The sequence below is a fragment of the Synchiropus splendidus genome, chromosome 1 (assembly GCF_027744825.2).
Source record: "Synchiropus splendidus isolate RoL2022-P1 chromosome 1, RoL_Sspl_1.0, whole genome shotgun sequence".
Taxonomy (NCBI): Eukaryota; Metazoa; Chordata; class Actinopteri; order Syngnathiformes; family Callionymidae; genus Synchiropus; species Synchiropus splendidus.
The window spans coordinates 35,610,564-35,624,083 of NC_071334.1; the positions used below are offsets into that span (position 1 = coordinate 35,610,564).

At 42.9% G+C, this 13,520-nt stretch overlaps 1 protein-coding gene across 2 annotated transcripts in view; it reads right to left on the minus strand.

The window, feature by feature from the left end:
* pde4ba (phosphodiesterase 4B, cAMP-specific a) overlaps positions 1-8,073 on the minus strand; it is a 148,448-nt gene extending 140,375 nt beyond the window's left edge. Inside the window, exon 1 of one of the 2 annotated variants that reach the window (XM_053881139.1) lies at positions 7,793-8,073. The gene's annotated coding sequence lies outside the window, so the exon portion shown is untranslated. Of the gene's footprint in view, positions 1-7,748 lie in introns of both variants that reach the window. The other variant, XM_053881147.1, reaches the window with a different exon arrangement.
* Between the last annotated feature and the right edge of the window lie 5,447 nt (positions 8,074-13,520).

A 13,520-nucleotide genomic window follows, 5' to 3' on the forward strand; every position in this document is an offset into this window, starting at 1 on the left:
GAGCTGTCGTTAATGAAGTGAGCAGTGAGACTAATGTATAGCGCTGTTGTCCAGCTGGACCACAAATCTGTTGTGACAGCAAAAAACTCATTTTCATTTTCAACCTCTGCTCTGTATTAGTCATAGAGCCCTGGGATGGCAATCTGAGAAAAATATGGGCGTGACGGTACTTCATTCATTCATTTTCATTCATTTCAAGAACTCTAAAAATCCGTTTTCTTTATAATGGTACACGGCTGATCTGACAAATGGTAACAACGGTTACTTTCAGTAAGTAGAATTGTAAATGTTATTGCTAAAATCATACCTAAACTGACCTGTTTCTCTTCCTTTTTTTTCCATTGAGAATCAATAAGAGAATGGCTAATGAACTCAATCATTCATCATCAATCATTTAGCAGCATCAAAAATGGACTCAGCATCGCAGATTATGTGAATATTTGTTTAAAAATGCATGCTGTCTGAGCACTATAGTGTCACTTCCACAGGTGAGATGATTTAAGCAACTTAAGGTTAAACAGAAAGAGAGAGATCAATGCAATTAGTCAACTAATGTAAAAAATAATAAATAGATCAGTCAACGAGGAAAATTATGGTTAGTTGCAGCCCTGCTATTTATCTCCATCAGCTTGACAGCTCAACCCACTTTCACCAGTTACTGTCTGTTGTTGCGTGCGCCTGTCATGTTCGTGGGGCTTGATGCAAACAGACTGCCAGACAAATATTAATCTGTAAATAGGCTCGCCTTCGTTAATTACCGTTACCATCAGCATTCCTCAACAGTATGAAAGCGGCCATAGTTAAGTTGTCCTGGGTAAAAATACCAGCATGTTCCCAGAAGTAATATATATGGTAATAATGCCATGAATGAGCAGGTTTCTCCCCAAGATTTTTTCCCAGGGTGGGGCATGTCTCCAAGGGAGGGATGGACAACAAATGCAGAGCACATTGAGCTTCCTTCACGCTCCTCCATGATGGTCTACCTTAGAAAGCCAGTCAAAAAAAAGAGTCCTTTTGAAGCGAAGGTGAAGGAGCGCTGACATTTCGAGTCACACTTTATGACATGTTGAGAAAAGCAGCTGAAACTGTGGTTTTTCATCTGGTTTTGCACTGTTTTCAAAATCTCAGTGTAGGTACCTCCTATTGCCGCTAAAGCACCATGGAGAACAAAGTTGACGTGAGACTACACAAAGATGAGATTATAAATTAGGGCTTCAAATGGCAAGTCATCTTCTGAAATGCATCCATTGGATTTTTTTGGTGTTTGTGAGTGGCACTTTATGGAAGTGTATTTTTATCCATCAAAATATTTTGTTGTTTTACCACATTGTTACTCTGGTTTGTTTTATCCGCAATGTAATTGAGTCATTTCTTCCACTGCTGGTTAATGTGTCAGATGGAATAAATCAGTTATGGCTCATCTTAAGGAACTGAATAGTCGATTTAGCAGCAGCACTGACTGAAATTAAACAATACCTTAACCGACTCTTATGGATTAAGCGCCCACACTGAGGCTGAAGCATAAAATACCTACCAAATTAAATCCATTTTCAGCGCTGTTATAATCCCAATCCCAATAAACCCTTGATGTATTACTGTACACCAGTGGCTCGGCACACAAAGATGCTGTTTTCGGATCAGTTGTTCTCCACATTCTAACGTGGATGGCAAGACAGTGATCGATAGACCTGGAGATTTGGAAAGAGCACTGGTGTGGAAGAAAGACATTGCTGTACAGCTCCTTCACTCAGGAAGAGAAATATAAAGGCAGATGGAGTCAAGCCGGAAGAATCAAGTGTAAACGTATAAAGGAAGACAATCTAAGGGATTGAAATGACTACAGAGGAAGAGGAGAAAGGTCAAGAGAGGCTTACAGATATGCAGAAAAGCGGATGAGATACATTAAAATCAAACTATTCCTGTCAGCCAGCCTGTCGATTGATTGATTTACCTCGTTTTTCACAGCGGGTGACCTCCAATTCGGATCCATCAGGACCGGGAGTCCCGATGCTGCTTGTTCCATAGAGCCAGGAATTCCCGTCACGCTAATCTCTGTTCTAGCTCACGGAGTAGAGATATTTTCATCCCACTGAGCTCCTTCTGGCACCCTTTATTTGTACATTTCAAATGTAGATATGCGATTTAAAGCCAGATTTGGAAAGAAAACAAGGTGTCCTGTGACTGAATGGTGATTTATCTACAGTGTCTCCAACTTGGCTGGAATAGGCTCTACCCCCCCGTAAATGCCATGCGAGTCAGTGCAAAAAGAGGGCGCGTTCCAAGAGATGGGGGAATGGACGAGTCCAGCAAATGGACAAACTAGCGCGTATCTTTCCAGAACAGCGAGGACTTCAGCCTGGTAAGCCCAAGACCGATTCACCCCCGCTCTGCAACGTCATGGCATCGCATGGCTCCAAGCTATTTCCCGCTTTCCTCTGTCACTGAACCAGATTTTTATCAATTACATAGCAAGGCCAATGTCTAAATGTTCAAATCATAGTCTGATAATGTTCACACACATTAATTCGTGTCAGTCCTTCCTAAGAGCTGGGGCGAAAATAAGCCAAAGCTAACATTAAGGGGCTTTTCACACTGCAGATTTTGTCTCGGGTGGCCTGAGTCCGATTCGCCCCCTAGTGTGCAGCCTCGGACCTCTGCGCCTCAGGCGATGTCATTTTTCTCGCTCAGATGGCGGCGCTCGGCGCAAAATAGCTGGTTTGTGACCCACGACTAAGGACGTCTCAAGGAAGTCGTCATCAGCAGGGTGACACTAGAGTGGCGAGCCAAACCTATTTACGAGCACCTTATTTCTCTGTCACTTCTTAACACGACTCATCATCAACTGGTGACGGACCTCCACCACAGCTGTAGCAGAATGTGGTGTTTCACAGGCGGAAGTATACATGGATGAGTGTTTATGTTTATTTTACACGAAAATAGCGGAAACCAGCTGCGGAATATCGACCATCTTGGACCGCTACTCTCACGACAAGTTGAACAACGTGTGAGAGATTACTGAAGATATTACGAGAAGATTTTAATCACTGTACAAGTACAGATCCAGATGTCAGAAATGATCGCTGCAGAATTTCGATGATATTCAGTAAAAAAAACAAAAAAGAAAAATCAGCGTTTTCCCTCCTTGCTGTTCTCTAGCATCTAGCACTGAGTCGCCTAAGGCGAGTTACTCACCTCCCGTGGAGAGCTTCCCGGGACGAGGTGCAGCTCGCCAGGCCGTATCAAGTCCACGAGCAAAACCCAGTTCGCTTATGCTCACATGTCGGACGAGACAGAGTCCGCAGTGTGAAAAGCCCCTTAGAGTTTCAAACTGCCATAAAACTGCAGTTCCAGTTTTCCCCCATTGTAATTCTCTCTCCACCAGAGTTTCTTGCAGTGCTTTCGACCTGGTCCGCCTTGATGACTTTTCTTGAATGTAACACAGATGAGTCCAGAAACATGTTCAACAGCGCAGCCAGTCAAAAACACAAGTTCAGTTTTTGAGGTAGGGATCCAACGTTTACTGGCACAGATGGTATTGCGCGGTAAAATGAGACGGTTGAGACGACTGTTAGCAATACCGCATCTTGAGGATGGAACAGTGCTTACACTGTGGTCATCATAGGAATCTGCCTCAAATCAATACATAGTGATTTTGTGTTTAATTCTGGTTAAATAAAGGCCAGGCCGCTCAGATCCATGTGAGACGCCCAGCTGCATGCATTACAACAGACCCAATACCTGTTTGTTAAAGTGATTTACCTGCCATCTGTGACTAGTTCTGCATGTACATTCACATGACAAATGGAAACATTGTGATGTTCTTAGCTGGAAACAAGCACAAGACTGCTGTTGAAACAATACAGACAGCAAACTGTCACTGATGCTTCTTCATCCTCAACAGCGGCACAAGCCACATCATACACCTGCAGAGTATTGTGGGGGTTTTTTCTGAATAAAATGCTGTTAAATAATTTCAGTCTATTTAAGTACTTTCATTTGGCATTTGAGCATACTTTTCATCCCGCTAGATCCCTCGTTCCACACTTATGTTGTATTAAAAAAATTATTAAAAATACTAATTTCACAATCACTACTCTCCACTCAATCCTCAAGAGTCCAACTTTTCTGAATAAGTCCTTCAAATGTTTATGAGAGCTAGCTCGTAAACTTTTTTTTAATCTTGCATGTTAGATTTTTTGTGGGTGAAATCCTCAACTAAAAGTACTTCTGCATTCCCTATTGAATGTAAATCTGAAGAAGGGGAGTGAAAATGAACATAAAAACCCTGCAACAGCCAAAGTAGTCATGTGTCCTTGAGCTTGAACAAATAAGAGCATGATTCATCTTCAAACCTCTGGTACCTGTTCTAGCAGTTTGCTTCTTAAATTCCTTCAAATTTGGAGTAGATGTTAAATGGTGACAAAGGGCCTGTGCTTTTGAGCGCATGTTGTTGATCACATCACGTCGATCACGGACAACTTAAGAATCGATCCTGAACACACCATCCGCTTAACCGGAGATGCACAATACCAAGACCTTCACGTTGGAATAGTATCATCTCATGTTGAATGACAACATCAACTATTTATCTAATGCAGGGCTTTGCATCAGTGAGTTTGAGACGGCCTCAATCCTGCCAGTTTGTCTGTGGGCACTTCAGAGAAAAATACAGAGAGACAACAACGCTGCTAGAAATATGACTCTGACAGGACTGATCTAAATCAATGCCCATTAAGGTGATGGGCAGGTTATTTCAGACCCACTTAGTGGAATATTCCCCCCATTACCTTTCCATTGTCTACTGCTTATGCTGAGCACAAATCATTGACACAGGGGTTTCTCTGGACTGACACCTTGTGTCTCGCAGGGAAGGCAAACAAATTCTTTACATTCATATGAAAAACCTATTTGCTGTGGTGTCAAGTTGCAGTCATATAAAATAAAGTACAATAAGTGAAATACGCGAACTAAACTGTAAAGTTAAGGTGCAAAGTCTTCTGTGGGCCCTTGCAGTACTATGTATCATCCATGGTTCAGGCATCCAATGGTTAACCAGAGTTTCTGATATGTATTGTTTATAGTTTCCTGTCTGAAGGGAGCAGTTCAAACAGGATGTACGATATCTATATATTTATACCAAACCGATAACTTTGCGCTTTCATAAGCCGATATCTATAACCGATAATATACCTAGACACAAAAAAGGCAATTGAGCACCGGGGGGGACCAGAGAGATGTCATGATTTTAATAGTATAAACAAAAGCAAAAAATGTTTTGAATGATGACATTTATTATTTTTACAGGAAAAGACTATAAGCAAGCAAACTTTTACTGAAAAAAAAATGATTTAATTAATATGAACATCTCTTGATGAATGAAGTGCATTACTTTTATCATTACAAAAATACATACAATACAAACCCTTGTCCCCCACCCCCCGTGGAACTTTTTTTAGGACATCAATGTCATCCTCGTAAACTCACCCACACCGTCGCTGCCATGTTTTCAGTTTACCAAAAATGCATGCGGGATTCACGTGGTGACAGAATTTCCCACATTGTGTTTTTCTCATATTTCTGTTTCTATGTGTAACATCCTGGTTAATGAATAAAATGTCAAGACAAGGCCGCCACTACCAAAATTATGTGAGAGTTAACATATTAGTAATGACTTTTAAGTCAGTTGTTTTTCCGAATGATGACACCTGAACATAGCATTCCTGTCAGGCCGTTCAGGTCTAATGTGGGAGTAGAGGAAAACAAAAACTCACGCCACCATGCTGTGAAAATATCAGACTTATTCGTCATGATATGGGATTTATCAAACGTCATAATTTCCGGATATTGGGCGGATAACTATACCTCCATTGTTTCATGTTTTGCAGTTTAGGGACCCATAAGCTAAAAGCCTGCCAGAGACAGCTATGTATGAATATTACTCATGGTTAGATGTTCATCATTTTCCCTCCTGATATGATATAAAGCACACCACCAAAGCAAGACTTTGACACGCATTAGACTCCACCAGGATTATTCGGAACAACACCTTGATGTTCAATTGTTTTGTATTTGCCTAATCATTTGAGTCATGACAAAGAGGAGCAACATGCTGATATGTGACCTCATATTAGGTTTAAGGTTAAAATAAAAGTAAAAGCTGAAAAAGCTGAACCAAAGGACCAGGAGCTGAAACACTCAAGTGTCTCTGGAGAATGCCACCATCACTAAAGGAGATTTGAGAAAATCCCCAGCGTTGTTTGTTCACAAACAACCTGAGCTTTATGTTTATATGAACGAAACAAAATTAGTGAAGCATAACTCAATGCAACACAGTAAACTGTAAGCAAACATGAAGACAATGAGTTCCCAGACAAGACGTTTCCCATAAGACAACTCAACATGCATGTCTATAAATACAACACAGAAGGAACTACAAGATATGAACACAAATCCCTAAATATGACAACACATTTGTGAAACCATTTTCAACGTATAAAGCAGAATTCCCATCAGTGCTTGCCAGAGCCAGTCACCCTAGCTGCTATATCTTAGCTATACCATTCTCCCCTACTCACATATCTTGTCTTCTTCTTTTGCCCCAACCCTCCATGTCACAAGTATACGATGGGAAGGCATTTCCAGAAATAAATGTAATCAATGTGGATAAATGTGGTCAATTGTATTCGTCCAGTTGGCACATGTGGGTGTGTGTATATGTGCGTGCTCAATTAGGATCGGAAGGATGGCAAAGAAAAGAAAACTGGTAAGTGACTCAAAGGGTATGTCATTTTCATTCGAGACTGAGCAATACAGATAGTAAAAGTAAAAGTAACCATTTCATGCCAAAGACATATTCTTTTTTTAACTCCTTTTTTAAACGTATTTGTTTATTTTTTATTACAAATAAAAAAGGGGAAGGCGATGAAAGTACACTGTCCTGTCAAACTCTGTTTGGTGTTTCCCCAATCTATTTATTTGGCATGCATCGACATATTTTTGTCAGGTGACTAGATTCCACCAAGATGATTCGGAACTGGAAGAGATGGGGGAGAGGCCAAAGAAGGAACAGGAGGAGCGTAGAGCAGAGGAGATGAGGTAGACTAAGAGAAGCTGGAGGAGATGGCTATTTTAGTCACGAGGTTCATCTGTCAGACAAATGTTGGTGCATGATTTTCTGAATAATGCTTCACCCATGTGACTTTTTGTCAAATCCTGTGTTGATTTGGCTCTTGTTATGTATTGTTAGTGTATGTGTGTTACATTAGTTGTTATTTTTAACACTGCAGTTATATACCTTACTATTATTGTCAACTTTTGGGAGTGTCAAACTCAAACTTACTCCCTCGGTTTGACATACTTTGTGATGTCTCGTGATTGCATTCGATTTATGTGTTCCACAAAGGGGACATTCGACCTGTATGTACATGAATATGTATATATACTTTGACAGGCAATTTGCAGTTGAATTAGTGTGTTGCATCCGCCTCTTGTGAATTAAATACAGTAGTTTTTTTTTAATTAAAAAAAATATATATGACATCATATAGAGCCAAGTAAGAAATAAGTGTTGTCAGTTAAAGGGTTTTCAATGATTCAACTGACGGGACACATGAGCTGAACCACTTTGGCAGCCAACTGGGGTCGATAAAATCCCGACATGAACTTGTATTTAATGGTGACGGGAACCAATTGAGCCAAAGGAAATCAATTCCCCCTTCGGCACCTTGAAGTATGAAGTGATAACTCACATCTATAAACAAGCGGAACAAAGAGGGGAGGATCTCCGGCTTGCCTTGTCTCCGGCGCATCCACACGTGGGGACAAAGGGAATCCTTGACGTCTTCCTCGCGAGTTTTCCCCCCACCACAGGCGTTACATCCACATAAGCCTCTTCCAATCCACTACAGAACCTCCAGTAGCATCCGCTCCCCAGCACGGATGGACGCGGTTACGATCCGAGCTCCGTTCTGTCACGTCTTCTCCATCCTGGGTGAGTGTTTTCCACAAACGTAAAAGCCGCTCCCGCGCTTGTCTCCGCTCACTTGCCGATCTGTCAGGACCGAAGCGCTCCACGTTTGGAGGCTCCGGAGGCTTTGAAAGTCGGTGTCCCCCTCTCATGCTCCGCCCCATCTGGAAGACCAGGCGCCTGGGCCAATCAGAGGCTGGAGTGGGGGAAAGACCCGCCCGTTCTCACCCCCCCGCCTTTACCGTGGTCTGGTGCGGGACCACTGAGCGCTTCATCACAAGAGACTTGATCATTTTCGATACGCTTAGATAAAAACTCCCATACATGACTTTTATGGATTATTTAATATCATGTAGTTGTACTGATATAACAGTTTATGTAAAACATAATTTTAATAGAAAATAGTTTTGTACTTGCAGAATCAGAATAGAATTTATTGCCATGGTCAGTGGGGATTCCACCAACTAGGAAAGTGCTTCGAAATAAAATAAAATAAAATAAAACCACAAACAACAAAGGCTGATCACAAATTTAACAGTATGATGGCAAGAACATTTTCCTGTGACGGGAGGTTCTGGTCTGGATCGACAGTAACCTCCTGCCAGAGGGAAGAGGAACAAACACTACATGTCCAGGATGTGAAGGGTCGGCTCTGATCCGTTTCTGGGTCCTGAAGACATACAGGCCATGAAGAGGTGGCAGGCTGCAACCGATCACCTTCTCAGCAGAACGTACGATGCAGTCTGCTCTTGTCCCTGGAGGTGGCGCTGTTGTACCAGACTGTGATGGAGGAGGTGAGGATGGACTGGATGATGGCTGTGTAGAACTCCACCAGCAACTTTGTCGGCAGTCATAGTTTTCGTAGCTGCCTCAGGAAGAACATTCTCTGCTGGGCCTTCCTGATGAGGGACCTGATGGTTGGCTCCCATTTGAGGTCCTCAGTGATGGTGGATCCTAGGAAGCAGATGGAATTCACAATAGGAATGGGTAAACCAGCCAACATGAGAGGGGACGGAGAGGCTGTGACTCTCCTGAAGTCTATGACCATCTCCACTGTCTTCTGGAAGTTGAGCTCCAGGTTGTTGTGGCTGCACCAGGACACCAGCTGCTCCACCTCCCTCCTGTAAGCCAACTCATCTCCATCTGAGATGTGCCTGATGATGGTGGTGTCATCTGCAAACTTGATCAGCTTCACAGACTCGTGGGCGGAGGTGCAGCAGTTGGTGTACAGAGCAAAGAGCCATGGAGAGAGAACACAGCCCTGAGGAGACCCAATGTTGAGGGTCCGAGTGTCGGAGACAGTCGTCCCCAGCCACACGCGTTGACTCTGGCTGGTCAGGAAGTCTGTAATCCATCTGCAGAAGGAGTCAGGCACGTCCAGCTGGCCAAGCTTGTCTTGCCTGGTTCACTGCATCGTCCACAGATCTGCAAACTACATTAAATGTCACCCATAAGTAAGTAAGTATAGAAAAATGTTAAACAATGCACTTATATTTACAATCAAATTCACGTTTCTCATTAGTATTTTTACTTTGAAGGTAATGATCAGGACATATTGCACAAAGAAATTCAAAAGAAGTCAAATGTGTATTTGGACTGAAAATTGATCAGTCAGGTCCTCAAACATTTCTTGTCAATGAAAGACAACTGCTGTGAAGAGCTGTTACCATGGCACATCACATCAGACGTTGAGGTGATGAGGTCTATTTCAGTTGAACGTAAAGCTCTCTCCTTGCGGAGGGGTTTGTTGGCTCAGCACAGACTAGAGGGGAGGGGGAACAGCTGGCCTGCAGAAGAGATCCTATTAGTCTCACTCACGGAATATAGGCGGAGGGGGTTAAGCCCCTGCTCTCCCCTCCTCATCCAGCTGACGGTTGCCACAGGCAACAGTGATGACAACACCCAAGTTTGTGTTTCTCAGTCATGGTTGGATTTCATGGCGTCCCATAGCAAGTGCTTCAAAGTTTTTAAACCACAGAAGACAACAACTCCCAAAAAGTACATTTCCACAACTGCTTCAGGCCTAGATATGTAAATGCAAATGCTTTCAAAAGACATTGTCATCAAATAATTCTCATATGTTCACAAATAACCTCATGAACAAAACAATAACACACAACACAGAAGAGTGAGTAGAGAGGATTGAAGATATCTCTCTAAGAATGGGTGAATGGCACGAAACTAGTAAAACATTTCTACGGCCAATAACACCAACAGACATGATGACTGAAGCTATCCACCAGCTATCGAGGACTGGCGCTACAGTGGCTGAAAAGTGGCCAGTGGTATGAGCATGAAACAGAGAACAGAACACAAACTCATGGAATAAAGTATATACAACATGGGGTGATCATGAGTGCAGACCTCATGAAATTCTACAGAATGAAAACAGAACAGAAATTTGGTGGTCAATAGACATAGGGACTTCAGCTTCACTAAGAAAACCTCTGGCACCAGAGATACAGGTCACGAGACAGTCAACCAATGAACTGAGAGACAGGAGAGGCCAATTCTTCAATGTGGGAGCAAAGATGACTTCAAACTACCACCTTGGATTCAGAGCTGTCCCATCAGAAGGTCCAGCTCTTAGAGGGGAGGCAGCAGGAAAGGTACAGACCAAGTTCAATGAAAGAAAGGAGATCATGACAGCTTCTTCCTCTCAGCCATCAGACTGTTGAATTCGTGAACAGCCTTGTTGTTATTTTATTTTATTTTATTTTTTGTCAGCACTTTATTCCGAAGCACTTTCCTAGTTAGTGTGCTCCCCACTGACAATAAAAATGGCAATAAATTTGATTCTGATTGTGATTCTGATTCTGAAAGGCCCACTCATGCTCCCTTCACATATGAAATAGTACCAATCCATTTCAAATGATGTTGCCGTCACCCATCACATACTTCCATGCGTTCTTTGCCCTGCTATTGTTGTTCACCAACATATCCACCAGGGGGAGCAGCTCAGAGTCAAAGGTTAATGACAGTGACAAACTCCAAAACACACATGTGACTGTGTGTTGAAGTATTGATTATGTACATGTTTACGGTTCCGACCACAGCTAGTCTCAACTGTTGCTTCTCTTCTCCAGTCCTCCAGGAGATCAGCCCTGTTGGCTGGCGCAAACAATGCATTTTGGAGTGTTTTAAGATAAATGAAACAACTGTGATTTTGTCGGTGTGATGTGACAAGGCTCAATATTTTGGTAGCATGATGCACTGTAGCCTGTAAAAATCCATATATTAGTCGTACTGTCTAAGCCACAGGGTTCAGAGCGCGAGAAAAAAATGGAAGTTTGTAGTCTGGAAATTACGGTCATTGACTGTTGTGATTCTGTGATTCCTTCTGCGTGTTCTGATTGTTCTTCGTTTTCAGATTTATACCTGGTGTTCAGTGACGCCTTTAAGAAAACTCTCCAGCCCCAGAGACGAATGGTGTTTCTCAATCTCTAAAATGAACCAGTCATGTTGGCAATAGTTATGTAATGCTGAGCTAAGCTAATTGCCTAATGGCTCCTGCCTCACAAAATTAGTATTGATCATGAGAAATGACTGGCCGCAATGCAACTATCAAATCAAATATATTCGGACCTCCACAGCTCAGACGCAAGTCTTGGTTGTCTGTTACAAGAGTAGAACTGCTGAGAACCAAAGCCATCATTTCTGCTCCTTGCCTTGTTTTTCCATTGACTCGCTATCCCTGCGAGCCTTTGGGCACTCTTGGGAGAAACACACACATCCTTCCCTGCACCAGCCACACGCGCACAGCCATTTAAAGCACATGCATCCTGCTGGCTCGGGACGTGCACACCCAGTCTAAAGGGGGGCACACACAAGAATTTTCAGAATCTCATGTGAGTTTTCTATTTTTTTGTCTCTCAGAGACCCCACGCATGAAGACAAAACGTCTGCCATTGATCTGTATGTGTGTGCTGTGCACCGACACGCCAGCAGATTAGAGTGAGATTTACTTTAGTAAATGGTTAAAAACGAATGGGTTTATTGCCATCCGTTCAGTAAATCTGAAACATCCTCCAGTGCTTCCACGTTCCTCTGTCGGCTGGCTTTCTAATACGCTGCATTACATTCCATGTCACAGTTCGTGATGTGAACGGTCGGCTCTCTCGACACGAAATAATTTTCGGTCATAAATATTGACTGTTCAACATTTACGGTTGTCGGCCCCACCCGTTTACAGAGGTGACTCTGGGGACAAATTCACACTTACCACAGCCCAGACATGAGGACTTTCTCATTCGATAATCTTATAAGAGTTACAGTAAACAGGCGCTGGTCGGGAAGTAGCAAAATCAAGACAAAAACAGTCCAACTGACTCATGTAATAGAGATGATGACAGCTAGCGGCCCTGCGGTCCGGACAGGGTCCTGCTCCACTCATCAGGTTATCCTGTTGTGAGTAGCGTCTTCACACAGGATCAACCTGCATCTCTGGCTAAATGAGTCCATTTATACTCCAGTGCAAAATCAAAAGCATCCGCAGGGATTATGCTAAATTGAAACGGAGCAAAGAGAAGAAGATTTCGTGACCCGCCCTCCCCAAATATTGAGTCAACCAAGCAGATTGAGATTGTGGCTTTATTGCTTTCGTCTGTCATTTCCTCATAATGACAGCTCTTCCGGTGGCTCAGTGTCAGGCGGCGGCGCTGCTGCTGTGCTTACCTTTGTGAGTTCATACCCCGCGCTGAAACCACAACTGAGTTTAATGAATAATACTGCGTGTGCTAATAAGGACTGTGTGTTTGTGTGGCATGAACAGGAGGTATCACTAATCACTGACTGGGACGGTGGCGGCACACACAATATACACACAGTTCCAAAAAGCAAAATGACATTGCAGTGGAGGTTTGTATTGGCACATTCTGCAGGAACAATGGAGCGATAACACACAGCAAAAAAGGAGGAAGCGTGAGTCAAAAACAATAGCACACATACTTGATGGTTCAGAAAACCAAACTACTGCGTTAGTCCGGCGAAGGTCGGACTTTCAAAATGCATGTAAACATCTTAGTCTGACTACGGGAGAAAAATTGGAAATGGTCTTTGTCGGACGACACAACCTGGATAATGCGTTTAATAGCTGGACTAAGCTAGGTTATAGCCGAGTAGCTGGACTCTGACAGCCTGAGCTAAGCAGCAGACGTAAACAAACTCCTTGAATAACCACGGTCTGATGATGTCTAACAACCTTCTATACAATCAAGAAGTTGTGTGTGTAACCTGATGCAGTATGTGCGTTCCTCTGTCTTAGCCGATGCCTGCGGTGAACACATAACATTTGTAACTCTCGCCGATGATGTGCGGATGTGTAGAAATGTCTTCAGCTGCATTCATGGCGGACGTTTTGATCGATTGTTCTCTCAAGAATATTAGAGGATGTCGTTTGTTGGTTTAAGGAAACGACATAACCACCAAGTTAGCAACTGTTACCGTGGTTGCTAGGTTAGTCGAGGCTCACGACGGTGAGCAAAAGTGCAACTCAACGTTTTAGTTCCTCCACATCTATCATTCTTGTGATACAAAGCAACAGAGTCTCCTGAAT